Below are 12,074 nucleotides of genomic sequence, written 5' to 3'. Positions count from 1 at the left end.
CTCCCGCTGATTGAACCGGTCACTACCCCCAACTCAGGGGCGAGGACCCTGGACACTAACTCCCGCTGATTGAACCGGTCACTGCCCCCCCCAGGGGCAAGGACCCTGGTCACTAACTCCCGCTGATTGAACCGGTCACTCCCCCTCCCTCAGGGGTGAGGACCCTGGTCACTAACTCCCCCTGATTGAACTGGTCACGGACCCCCCCCAGGGGCGAGGACCCTGGTCACTAACTCCCGCTGATTGAACCAGTCACTGCCCCCCCCTCAGGGGCGAGGACCCTGGTCACTAACTCCCGCTGAATGAACCGGTCACCGCCCCCCCCTCAGGGGCGAGGACCCTGGTCACTAACTCCCGCTGATTGAACCGGTCTCTGCCCCCCGCTCAGGGCGCGGACCCTGGACACTAACTCCCGCTGATTGAACCGGTCACTGTCCCCCCTCAGGGGCGAGGACCCTGGTCACCAACTCCCGCTGATTGAACCGGTCACTGCCCCCCCATCAGGGGCGAGGACCCTGGCCACTATCTCCCGCTGATTGAACCGGTCACTGCCCCCCCCTCAGGGGCTAGGAACCTGGTCACTAATTCCCGCTGATTGAACCAGTCACTGCCCCCCCGTCAGGGCCGAGGACCCTGGTCACTACATCCCGCTGATTGTACCGGTCACTGCCCCCCCATCACGGGTGAGGACCCTGGTCACTAACTCCCGCTGATTGAACCGGTCACGGCCCACCCCCCCCGCCCAGGGGCGACCCTGGTCACTAACTCCCCCTGAGACAGGCGGGGAGGGTGAGAAGTCGCACAGAAGATGAGCTGCTGAGATTTAATGTTTTTTAGTGTCTAAAGTGGGGAAAAAAGTTACATTTCAAGTTTTAAGAAGTATTAATTTTTGCTAAGTTAGTTCAGTTTAGTTTAGTTTCATTTCGTTTAAGTTTAAGGTTAGTTTAAACACAGATAGAAAAGAAGAAAAAACCCGAAAAAAAAGAGCGCCAAAGACGAGACCCGAGAAAAAAAAAGGAAAAAAAAAACCAGAGGAAATTAGAAAACAAAAAAAATAAAAAAGCCAAAGCAAAAAGAAATAAGGGGAGAAATATACAAACCAAAGAAGAAGCCGAACAGCGACCGCACGGGGCCACAGCAGCAGGCCGAAGCGCGGTGACTCAGCCGCATCGGGAACCGAGTCGAGGTGACCCGGGGAGACCGCACGGGGACGCAGCGGCAGCCGGAGCGAGGTGACTCGGCCGCATCGGGAACCGAGGCGAGGCGACCCGGGGAGGCCGCACGGGGACGCAGCGGCAGCCGGAGCGAGGTGACTCGGCCGCATCGGGAACCGAGGTGAGGTGACTCGGGGAGGCCGCACGGGGACGCAGCGGCAGCCGGAGCGAGGTGACTCGGCCGCATCGGGAACCGAGGCGAGGTGACTCGGCGAAGGCCGCACGGGGCCACATCGGGATCAGCAGCCGGAGCGCGGCGACTCGGCGGAGGCCGCAGAAGCAGGAGACTCAACAGCGGCCGCACGGGGCCACAGCGGCAGTCGGAGCGGTGACTCCAGAGCGGCGGCCGGAACACAGGACCGTGGAGGAGCCAGACTGAGACAGAGGCCTGGAGACCTCTGAGGAAGAGGGGTGCAGGAGGGCACCGTGAGGCAGCGGCTCCCAGGCGCAGACAGTGAGTACGGGTCCTGGGGAGGGAGCCTGAAGCCAGGGAAAGACCAGAGGAGCCAGGCCAAAACAGGCCCAGAGATCTCCGAGAGGGAGGGGAGCAGCCGGGAGACATCGGGAATCAGCAAACCCCAGGCACAGACCAGGACAGTGAGTACGGGGCCTGGAGAGCGAGCGAGTCCAGGGACTGGGAAAGGTCGCGAGCAGGGAGAGGGAAACACCTAACCCGGGGCCCCAGAAAAGCTTATTCTAAGATCAACAATACTTTCTACCTCTACACTACCAAAAATGAGCGTATCAGAGGAGCCACAGCAGCTCCCGAGGGACACTGAGAGCAACCGCTTCTAGATTCCCCCCAACACCAGAAAAAATGCTATAAAATCGATCAAGCATGAGCAGCTGAGAGAAAAACCAGAAACTATTTTTGCTGACTGGTACAGCACTGGGAAAAAATGTAACCTCATTTTTTACACAGATCAGCCAGCGGCTTGGATCACAGCAATAAAATCACACTATACCAGGGTTCAACAGGAAAAAACCGCATATGGGTCCAAAATGAAAATTAATAAACCAGGAGACAGTGCAACCACGACTGTCAACATGTACAATAACAGAACAATATTAGTGCAAGGCAACCTCGACAACTTTGAAACGGCCTTCAAGACACTGAAAGAAATAACTGAGAGGGGAAGGAACAGCCCCAGAGTGGCTAACAGGGGAAAAGCGACCCGCACTCCCCCCAACATTGACAACTCACCAGGAGTAAATCAGCCTGGCCAGGAGGTGAACGAGCCACACAGGTCTAACCAGACACTAACCCCGGGGACCCACAGCCACATGATACAACTGACTAACCCCAGCGTAATTACCAGGGAGGAAGCCACACATAGTCCCCCTACCAATTCCAGCTCACCAAGAGAAGAGCAGCCTAGCCAGGGAGTGAGTGAGCCCTCCAGGGCCGACCAGACACATACCCCGGGATCACACAGCCAGATACAACTAAAGGATAAATTTAATCAGGTAGAGACAGAGATGGTTAAACTTAGAGAAGAGGTCCTTAAAATGATACACGAACAAAAGCAAGAGAGGGAGAGATACAGGAGAGAGCTGAAGCTACTTGAGAATCAGGTGAATCTACTTGGGAATCGGGTGAAAGAGCTGCAGGAAAACAAAGAGAGCCATAGAAGAGAGATAACACCATTAGACCAGCAGCCAGAGGCTAGAGATAAGACAACACAGAGCCCGACTGAACAGCTGCACTCCCACACTGAACAACAGCAGCAGACACACAATACAAGGGGTGCCACACAGACCGACCAGCATACTGAAGCTCAGTCTTCCCCCACCACCGTGGAACCACAAGCGAACCGCTCACAAGAGGAGCACACACACCAGACACGACCACCCCAGCCCAACACACACGCTATGAGTCCAGGCGAAAGCCACCAGACAGTAAACACAAACAAGGCTGACACCGTAATACTCATAGACTCAAATGGGAAATTTCTATGGGAGAAAAAGCTATTCCCTAGAAGTAAAGTAGAAAAGATCTGGTGCCCAACAACAGACAGAGCCCTGGAATGGCTGACCATAACCCGATTAGGCTCCCCCCAACACATAATAATACACACAGGCACAAATGACCAAAAGACCCAGCAGAAAGAGGTAGCAACATCGCTCAGAGCAGTGATTAAGAAGGCAAGCAATACATTTCACAGAAATCACAGAAATCACAGAAACCCCACAATGCAGATAGAGGCCACTTCGGCCCATCGAGCCTGCACCGACACATATCCCACCCGATCCCCGTAACCCCACGTATTTAATCCCCCTAACACTAAGGGTCAATTTATCATAGCCAATCAACCTAACCCGCACATCTTTGGACTGTGGGAGGAAACCGGAGCACCCGGAGGAAACCCACGCAAACACGGGGAGAATGTGCAAACTCCACACAGACAGTCACCCGAGGCCGGATTCGAACCCGGGTCCCTGGCGCTGTGAGGCAACAGTGCCAACCACTATGCCACCGTGCTTTCCAAACACTAGAATCACTGTTTCCACAATATTGCCGAGAACAGACTTTAACAGCAACACAATTCATGAGATAAATGCCAGCATAGCAAGAGACTGTGAATCAAAACACAACGTGCACCTGGCCCAACACCCCACCCTCGATAAGGAATGTCTTTACGACCACGTCCACATCCACAGAAAACGAATATCGATCTTTGCTAAAGCCCTGAAGGACGTCGCTTTTAACCGGGTCCATACCCAGACTCCAAGAGGACCCCCCCCCCGACCACCAGAGATCAGCGGGGTACATACCAGGACCACTACAAAGACCACCACCACACCAACTGGGACCAGAGAGGATCCCCTTGCACAACAACAATATCAGACCTGCACCACTCCTGTCCCACAGGGGAACAGGACCGCTCCCAGCCAGACAGAGGGAGAGATGCACAGGACGTATGCAATACCTCAGGCAGAGACAATCCATTAAGAGACAATAAGCAGACGTGCAGCAGCATCTGCTTCCGCCTTATGGATCAGAAAATGGAAAAAAATCAAGGACTAATTAATAGAAAGAACTGTAACCAAGTAGTATTAACATTTATAGACAACTGAGATGATCTTTTTTTCCCACATTTAGACACGACAAACACATATCATTCTTTAACGTATCATAGGAAAAGATCAAACTTAAAATGAAATCCTTATATATTTTGACCTGGAATATCCAAGGTCTACGCTCTTCGGTGCTCGACGTGAAGAGTAGGACCCCAGAGTTCATAGGTGAAACTAAAGATCTAGATATTATCATTCTACAGGAAACTTGGTATAAAGGAAAAGGACACACTGGCTGTCCCCAAGGGTACACAGAGCTGGTGGTCCCCTCCAATAAATTACCAGGAGTAACCCAAGGCAGAGACTCCGGAGGCATACTGATTTGGTTTAAAACAGAGCTTAAGAATTACATCAAATTTATAAAAAAGGGCGAAAACCACATGTGGCTCAAAATTGAGAGGGAGATTATCTCTAACACCCAAGATGTTTACATTTGCGCACTCTATATCCCTGCAATGGAATCCCCGTACTTTAAAGAGGACACCTTCTCCAACATTGAGGGGGAAATTATCCAATACCAGGCCCAGGGGAACGTGTTGATCTGTGGGGACCTCAATTCAAGAACTGGCGAAGAACCAGACTTCACCAATAATCAGGGAAACAATTACATATTTGGGAATAACCACTTCGATATCCCTTCCCTTCCATACAGGCATAACTGCGACAAGCAGACAAATACCAATGGAAAACAGCTCCTGCAGCTCTGTCGAAGCCTGGGTCTGTACATTGTCAATGGTAGGTTCATAGGAGACCTCCTAGGAAGATCGACCTATTGCTCACCTCTTGGCTGCAGCACCGTAGACTATATGATTACGGATTTGGACCCATCCTCTTTCAGAGCATTCACAGTCAAACCACAAACAACACTGTCAGATCACAGTCAAATTACTATGTATCTTAAAAAGACAGAAACAAACAACACAGAAACACAACCCAGTAAACTGTACAACACCAAAAAATCGTACAGATGGGCCAAAAACGACACGGAAAAATACCAGAAAGCAATTAGCAATGAATCAACTCAAGCTCTCTTGGACACCTTTCTGGATAACATATACACTCACAATAAAGAAGGCGTAAACCGGGCAGTGAATAACCTAAACAATATTTTTGAAAATTTGGCAACAAGGTCAAACTTGAAAGCTCGCAAGAACAAACCCAAAACAAAAAACTATGAAAAATGGTTTGACCCAGATTGCCATAACATGAGGAAAAAACTTAGAAAAATATCAAACCAAAAACACAGACATCCAGAAAACGAGGAATTATGCCTTACTTATTGTCAGACACTAACACAATACAGAAACACACTCAGAACCAAAAAAGAGCAATATATTCAGAATACACTCAGCTCCATTGAGGAATCCATTGATTCCAATTGTTTCTGGGACAACTGGAATACATTACACAAAAAACAACACGATGAATTGGCCATTCAAAATGGAGACACATGGGAAAACCACTTTGAAAAATTAGACCAGAAACACACACTAAGGCCAGAGCAACACCAAATATGCAAAAAACTGGAAAAGCTCGAAATGGCCATAAAAGATAACCAAAACCCGCTAGACTCCATAATAACAGAAAAAGAACTTTTGGAAAAACTCAAGGACCTGCGAACAGGTAAAGCTTGCGGGGCAGACGGCATACTAAGCGAGATGATTAAACACACAGACGATAAAATGAAACTGGCTATCCTAAAACTCTTCAACTTGGTTCTGAGTGTCGGTTACTTCCCTGATATCTGGAACAAAGGACTCATAACGCCCATATACAAAGTGGGGACAAAGTCGACCCAAATAACTATCGAGGCATCTGTGTAAACAATAACCTGGGGAAGGTATTCTGTAGCATCATAAACAAAAGACTTATAAACTTCCTTGAGGAGCACAATGTCTTGAGTAAAAGCCAAATTGGATTCCTGCCAAACTATAGAACATCAGATCATATCTTTACCCTACAGAGCCTAATTGACAAACACGTTCATCAAAACAAAAGCAAAATCTACGCATGCTTTATAGATTTCCAGAAGGCTTTCAACTCCATCTGGCATGACGGTTTATTCCTGAAACTTATCGAAAGCGGGGTATGGGGAAAAACATATGATGTAATTAAATCAATGTATACAAACAACAAATGTGCAGTTAAAATTGGAGACAAACAAACAAAATACTTCCCACAGGGGCGGGGGGTGACGCAGGGCTCGCCAATCTCACCGACACTCTTTAATATTTACATAAATGAATTGGCAAAACTACTTGAACAATCTACAGCACCCGGCCTCACCCTATATTAATCCAAGGTTATATTCCTCCTCTATGCAGACGACCTGGTTCTGCTGTCACCAACTAAGGAGGGTCTACAGCAGAACCTAGATCTGCTGGAGCCGTACTGCCAGACTTGGGCCCTGACAATAAATCCCAAAAAAACCAAAGTCCTTGTGTTCCAGCAAAGATCCAGACATCAGGGACCCAAAATAAATTTCACACTAGGGACAACCAAAATTGAACAAACCACTAACTACACATACTTGGGCTTAAAAATCAGTTCTACGGGAAATTTCAAACTGGCTGTGAATGAACTGAAAGAGAAAGCAAGAAGGGCTTTCTATGCCATTAACAAATCAATCCAAATAGAAATCCCAATTAGCATTTGGCTCAAAATTTTCAAATCAGTCATTGAACCAATTGCACTCTATGGCAGTGAGGTGTGGGGACCGCTAACACAACAAGAATTTGCAAAATGGGACAAACACCCAATTGAGATCCTACATGCAGAATTCTGTAAAAGTATCCTCCGGACTCAAAGGAAAACCGTAAACAATGCATGCAGGGCAGAACTAGGCCAATATCCACTAATAATCACTATCCAAAAAAGAGCTACCAAATTTTGGAAACACCTAGAAATGAGCAACCCCCAATGCTACCATTACGAACCCCTGAAATGCCAAGAGAGGACCATAAAGAAGAATACCCTCAGTCAACTAGTCCTGGGACTCAGTGAAGTAACTAATAACACTACTAACAATAACCAGCCCCAGGACAGTGACAGCGTAACACAAAGAATTCGACCCAACACAATCGTCGCAAAGCAAAAGGAAAAATATCTGTCATATTGGGCAGAAACAACAAAAACCCAAAGCAAACTCAATTGCTACTTGGACCTAAACAGACAATACAACATAGCTGATTACCTGACCATAGTAAAGGATAGCAAACTGAGAAAAACCTTGAAAATGTACAGACTTAGTGAACATAGCCTGGCGATCGAAAAAGGTAGACTCAGGCAAACCCGGCTACCAAGAGAGGACAGGATATGCTCTCACTGCAGTCAGGGAGTGGTGGAGACAGAGATGCACTTCCTCACAGCTTGTAGAAAATATCAGGGCATAAGGGAGAATTGCTACCCAAAATTCACAAAAATATGCCAAGAATTCAGAAATTTGAACGACGACCAAAAACTCCCATACCTACTAGGGGATGAGAGAAATTGCGTAACACTAGCGGCACACTATGTTACAGCTTGCCATAAACAGAGGGACAACCACTAAATATAAGAAAAGAGTATATATAAATTATATGAAAGTATATTTATACACTCAGGGATATATCTGTTTATACACTGTATGGATAGATCTGTATTTTTGTGAACAAACATGAATGTTTTCCGATGCTTTGGCAACATAAGATGTAACTTGTCATGCCAATAAAGCGATTTGAATTGAATTGAATTGATTGAACTGGTCACTGCCCCCCGCTCAGGGGCGAGGACCCTGGTCACTAACTCCCACTGATTGAACCGGTCACCGCCACCCCCTCAGGGGCGAGGACCCTGGTCACTAACTCCCGCTGATTGAACCGGTCACTGCGCCCCCCTCAGGGGCGTGGACCCTGGTCATTAACTCCCGCTGATTGAACCGGCCACTGCCCCCCGCTCAGGGTCGAGGACTCTGGACACTAACTCCCGCTGATTGAACCGGTCACTGTGCCGTCTCAGGGGCGAGGACCCTGGTCACTAACTCCCGCTGATTGAACCGGTCACTGCAGCCCCCTCAGGGACGAGGACCCTGGTCACTAACTCCCGCTGATTGAACCGGTCACTGCCCCCCACTCAGGGGCGAGGACCCTGGTCACTAACTCACGCTGATTGAACCGGTCACTGCCCCTCCCTCAGGGGTGAGGACCCTGGTCACTAACTCCCGCTGATTGAACCGGTCACTGCTCCCCCCTCAGGGGCGAGGACCCTGGTCTGGCGACATAGCCTGGCGATCGAAAAAGGTAGACACAGGCAGACCCGGCGACCAAGAGAGGACAGGATATGCTCTCACTGCAGTCAGGGAGTGGTGGAGACAGAGATGCACTTCATCACAGCTTGTAGAAAATATCAGGGCATAAGGGAGAATTTCTACCCAAAATTCACAAAAATATGCCCGGAATTCAGAAATTTGAATGACGACCAAAAACTCCCATACCTACTAGGGGAAGAGAGAAATTGTGTAACCTTAGCAGCACACTATGTTACAGCTTGCCATAAACAGAGGGACAACCACTAAATATAAGAAAAGAGTATATACAAATTATATGAATGTATATTTATACACTCAGGGATACATCTGTTTATACACTCTATGGATAGATCTGTATTTTTGTGTTCAACCATGAATGTTTTTCGATGCTTTGGCAACATAAGATGTACCTTGTCATGCCAATAAAGCGATTTGAATTGAATTGAATTGAATTGATTGAACCGGTCACTGCCCGCCCCCCTCAGGGGCGAGGACCCTTTCACTAACTCCCGCTGATTGAGCCGGTCACTGCCCCTCCGCCCAGGGGCGAGGACCCTGGTCACTAACTCCCGCTGATTGAACCGGTCACGGCGCCCCCCACCGCCCAGGGGCGAGGATCCTGGACACTAACTCCCGCTGATTGAACCTATCACTGCCCCCCCAACAGGGGCGAGGACCCTGGTCACTAACTCCCGCTGATTGAACCGGTCACTGCCCCCCGCTCAGGGGCGAGGACCCTGGTCACTAACTCCCGCTGATTGAACCGGTCACGGCCCCGCCCTCAGGGGCGAGGACCCGGGTCACTAACTACCACTGATTGAACCGGTCACGGCCCCCCCCTCAGGGGCGAGCACCCTGGACACAAACTCCCGCTGATTGAACCGGTCACTGCCCACCCCTCAGGAGCGAGGACCATGGTCAATAACTCCCGCTGATTGAACCGGTCACCGCCCCCCCCTCAGGGGCGAGGACCCTGGTCACTAACTCCCGCTGATTGAACCGGTCACCGCAACCCCCTCAGGGGCGAGGACCCTGGAAACTACCTCCCGCTGATTGAACCGGTCACTGCCCACCCCCCCCAGGGGGGAGGACCCTGGTCACGAACTCCTGCTGATTGAACTGGTCACTGCCCCCCCCCAGGGGCGAGGACCCTGGTCACTAACACCCGCCGATTGAACCGGTCACCGCCCCCCCGTCAGGGGTGAGGACCCTGGACACTAACTCCCGCTGATTGAACCGGTCACTGCCCCCCCCTCAGGGGCGAGGACCCTGGACACTAACTCCCGCTGATTGAACCGCTCACTCCCCCTCCCTCAGGGGCGAGGAACCTGGTCACTAACTCCCGCTGATTGAACCGGTCACTGCCCCCCCCTCAGGGGCGAGGACATTGGTCACTAACTTCCGCTGATTGAACCGGTCACGGCCCCGCCCTCAGGGGCGAGGACCCTGGTCACTTATTCCCGCTGATTGAACCGGTCACCGCCCCCCCCTCAGGGGCGAGGACCCTGGACACTAACTCCCGCTGATTGAACCGGTCACCGCCCCCCCCTCAGGGGCGAGGACCCTGGACACTAACTCCCGCTGATTGAACCGGTCACTGCCACCCCCCCCAGGGGCTAGGACATTGGTCACTAACTCCCGCTGATTGAACCGGTCACTGCCCCCACCAAGGGGCGAGGACCCTGGTCACTAACACCCGCCGATTGAACCGGTCACCGCCCCCCCCTCAGGGGCGAGGACCCTGGACACTAACTCCCGCTGATTGAACCGGTCACAGCCCCCCGCCAGGTGCGAGGACCCTGGTCACTAACTCCTGCTAATTGAAGCGGTCACTGCCCCCCCCTCAGTGGCGTGGACCCTGGTCACTAACTCCCGCTGATTGAACCGATCACTGCCCCCCTGCACTCAGGGGCGAGGACCCTGGACACTAACTCCTGCTGATTGAACCGGTCACGGCCCCGCCCTCAGGGGCGAGGACCCGGGTCACTAACTCCCGCTGATTGAACCGGTCACGGCCCCCCCCTCAGGGGCGAGCACCCTGGACACTAACTCCCGCTGATTGAACCGGTCACTGCCCCCCCCTCAGGGGCGAGGACCATGGTCAATAACTCCCGCTGATTGAACCGGTCACCGCCCCCCCCCTCAGGGGCGAGGACCCTGCTCACTAACTCCCGCTGATTGATCCGGTCACTGCCCCCCCCTCAGGGGCGAGGACCCTGGTCAATAACTCCCGCTGATTGAACCGGTCACTGCACACCCCCCCCAGGTGCGAGGACCCTGGTCACTAACTTCCGCTGATTGAACCGGTCACTGCCCCCCCCTCAGGGGCGAGGACCCTGGTCACTAACTCCCGCTGATTGAACCGGTCACGGCCCCCTCGTCAGGGGCGAGCACCCTGGACACTAACTCCCGCTGATTGAACCGCTCACTGCCACCGCCCCCCCCCAGGGGCGAGGACCCTGGTCACTAACTCCCGCTGATTGAACCGGTCACGGCCCCCCCCTCAGGGGTGAGCGCCCTGGGCACTAACTACCGCTGATTGAACCGGTCACTGCCCCCCCCTCAGGGGCAAGGACCCTGGTCACTAACTTCCGCTGATTGAATCGGTCACGGCCCCGCCCTCAGGGGCGAGGACCCGGGTCACTAACTTCCGCTGATTGAACCGGTCACGGCCCCGCCCTCAGGGGCGAGCACCCTGGACACTAACTCCCGCTGATTGAACCGGTCACTGCCCACCCCTCAGGGGCGAGGACCATGGTCAATAACTCCCGCTGATTGAACAGGTCTCCGCCCCCCCCTCAGGGGCGAGGACCCTGGTCACTAACTCCCGCCGATTGAACCGGTCACCGCCCCCCCCTCAGGGGCGAGGACCCTGGACACTAACTCCCGCAAATTGAACCGGTCACTGCCCCCCTCTCAGGGGCGAGGACCCTGGACACTAACTCCCGCTGATTGAACCGGTCACTGCCCCTCCCTCAGGGGCGAGGAACCTGGTCACTAACTCCCGCTGATTGAACCGGTCACAGCCCCCCGCCAGGTGCGAGGACCCTGGTCACTAACTCCCGCTGATTGAACCGGTCACTGCCCCCCTCTCAGGGGCGAGGACCCTGGACACTAACTCCCGCTGATTGAACCGGCCACTGCCCCCCACTCAGTGGCGTGGACCCTGGTCACTAACTCCCGCTGATTGAACCGATCACTGCCCCCCTGCACTCAGGGGCGAGGACCCTGGACACTAACTCCCGCTGATTGAACCGGTCACTGCCCCCCTCTCAGGGGCGAGGACCCTGGACACTAACTCCCGCTAATTGAACCGGTCACTGCCCCCCACTCAGTGGCGTGGACCCTGGTCACTAACTCCCGCTGATTGAACCGATCACTGCCCCCCTGCACTCAGGGGCGAGGACCCTGGACACTAACTCCCGCTGATTGAACCGGTCACGGCCCCGCCCTCAGGGGCGAGGACCCTGGTCACTAACTCCCGCTGATTGAACCGG

Source organism: Somniosus microcephalus, chromosome 1 (genome assembly GCF_052327205.1).
Source record: "Somniosus microcephalus isolate GS21.2 chromosome 1, FLI_Smic_1.0, whole genome shotgun sequence".
Taxonomy (NCBI): Eukaryota; Metazoa; Chordata; class Chondrichthyes; order Squaliformes; family Somniosidae; genus Somniosus; species Somniosus microcephalus.
The sequence above is the reverse complement of the archived record's forward strand: the minus strand, read 5'-3'. Positions refer to the sequence as shown.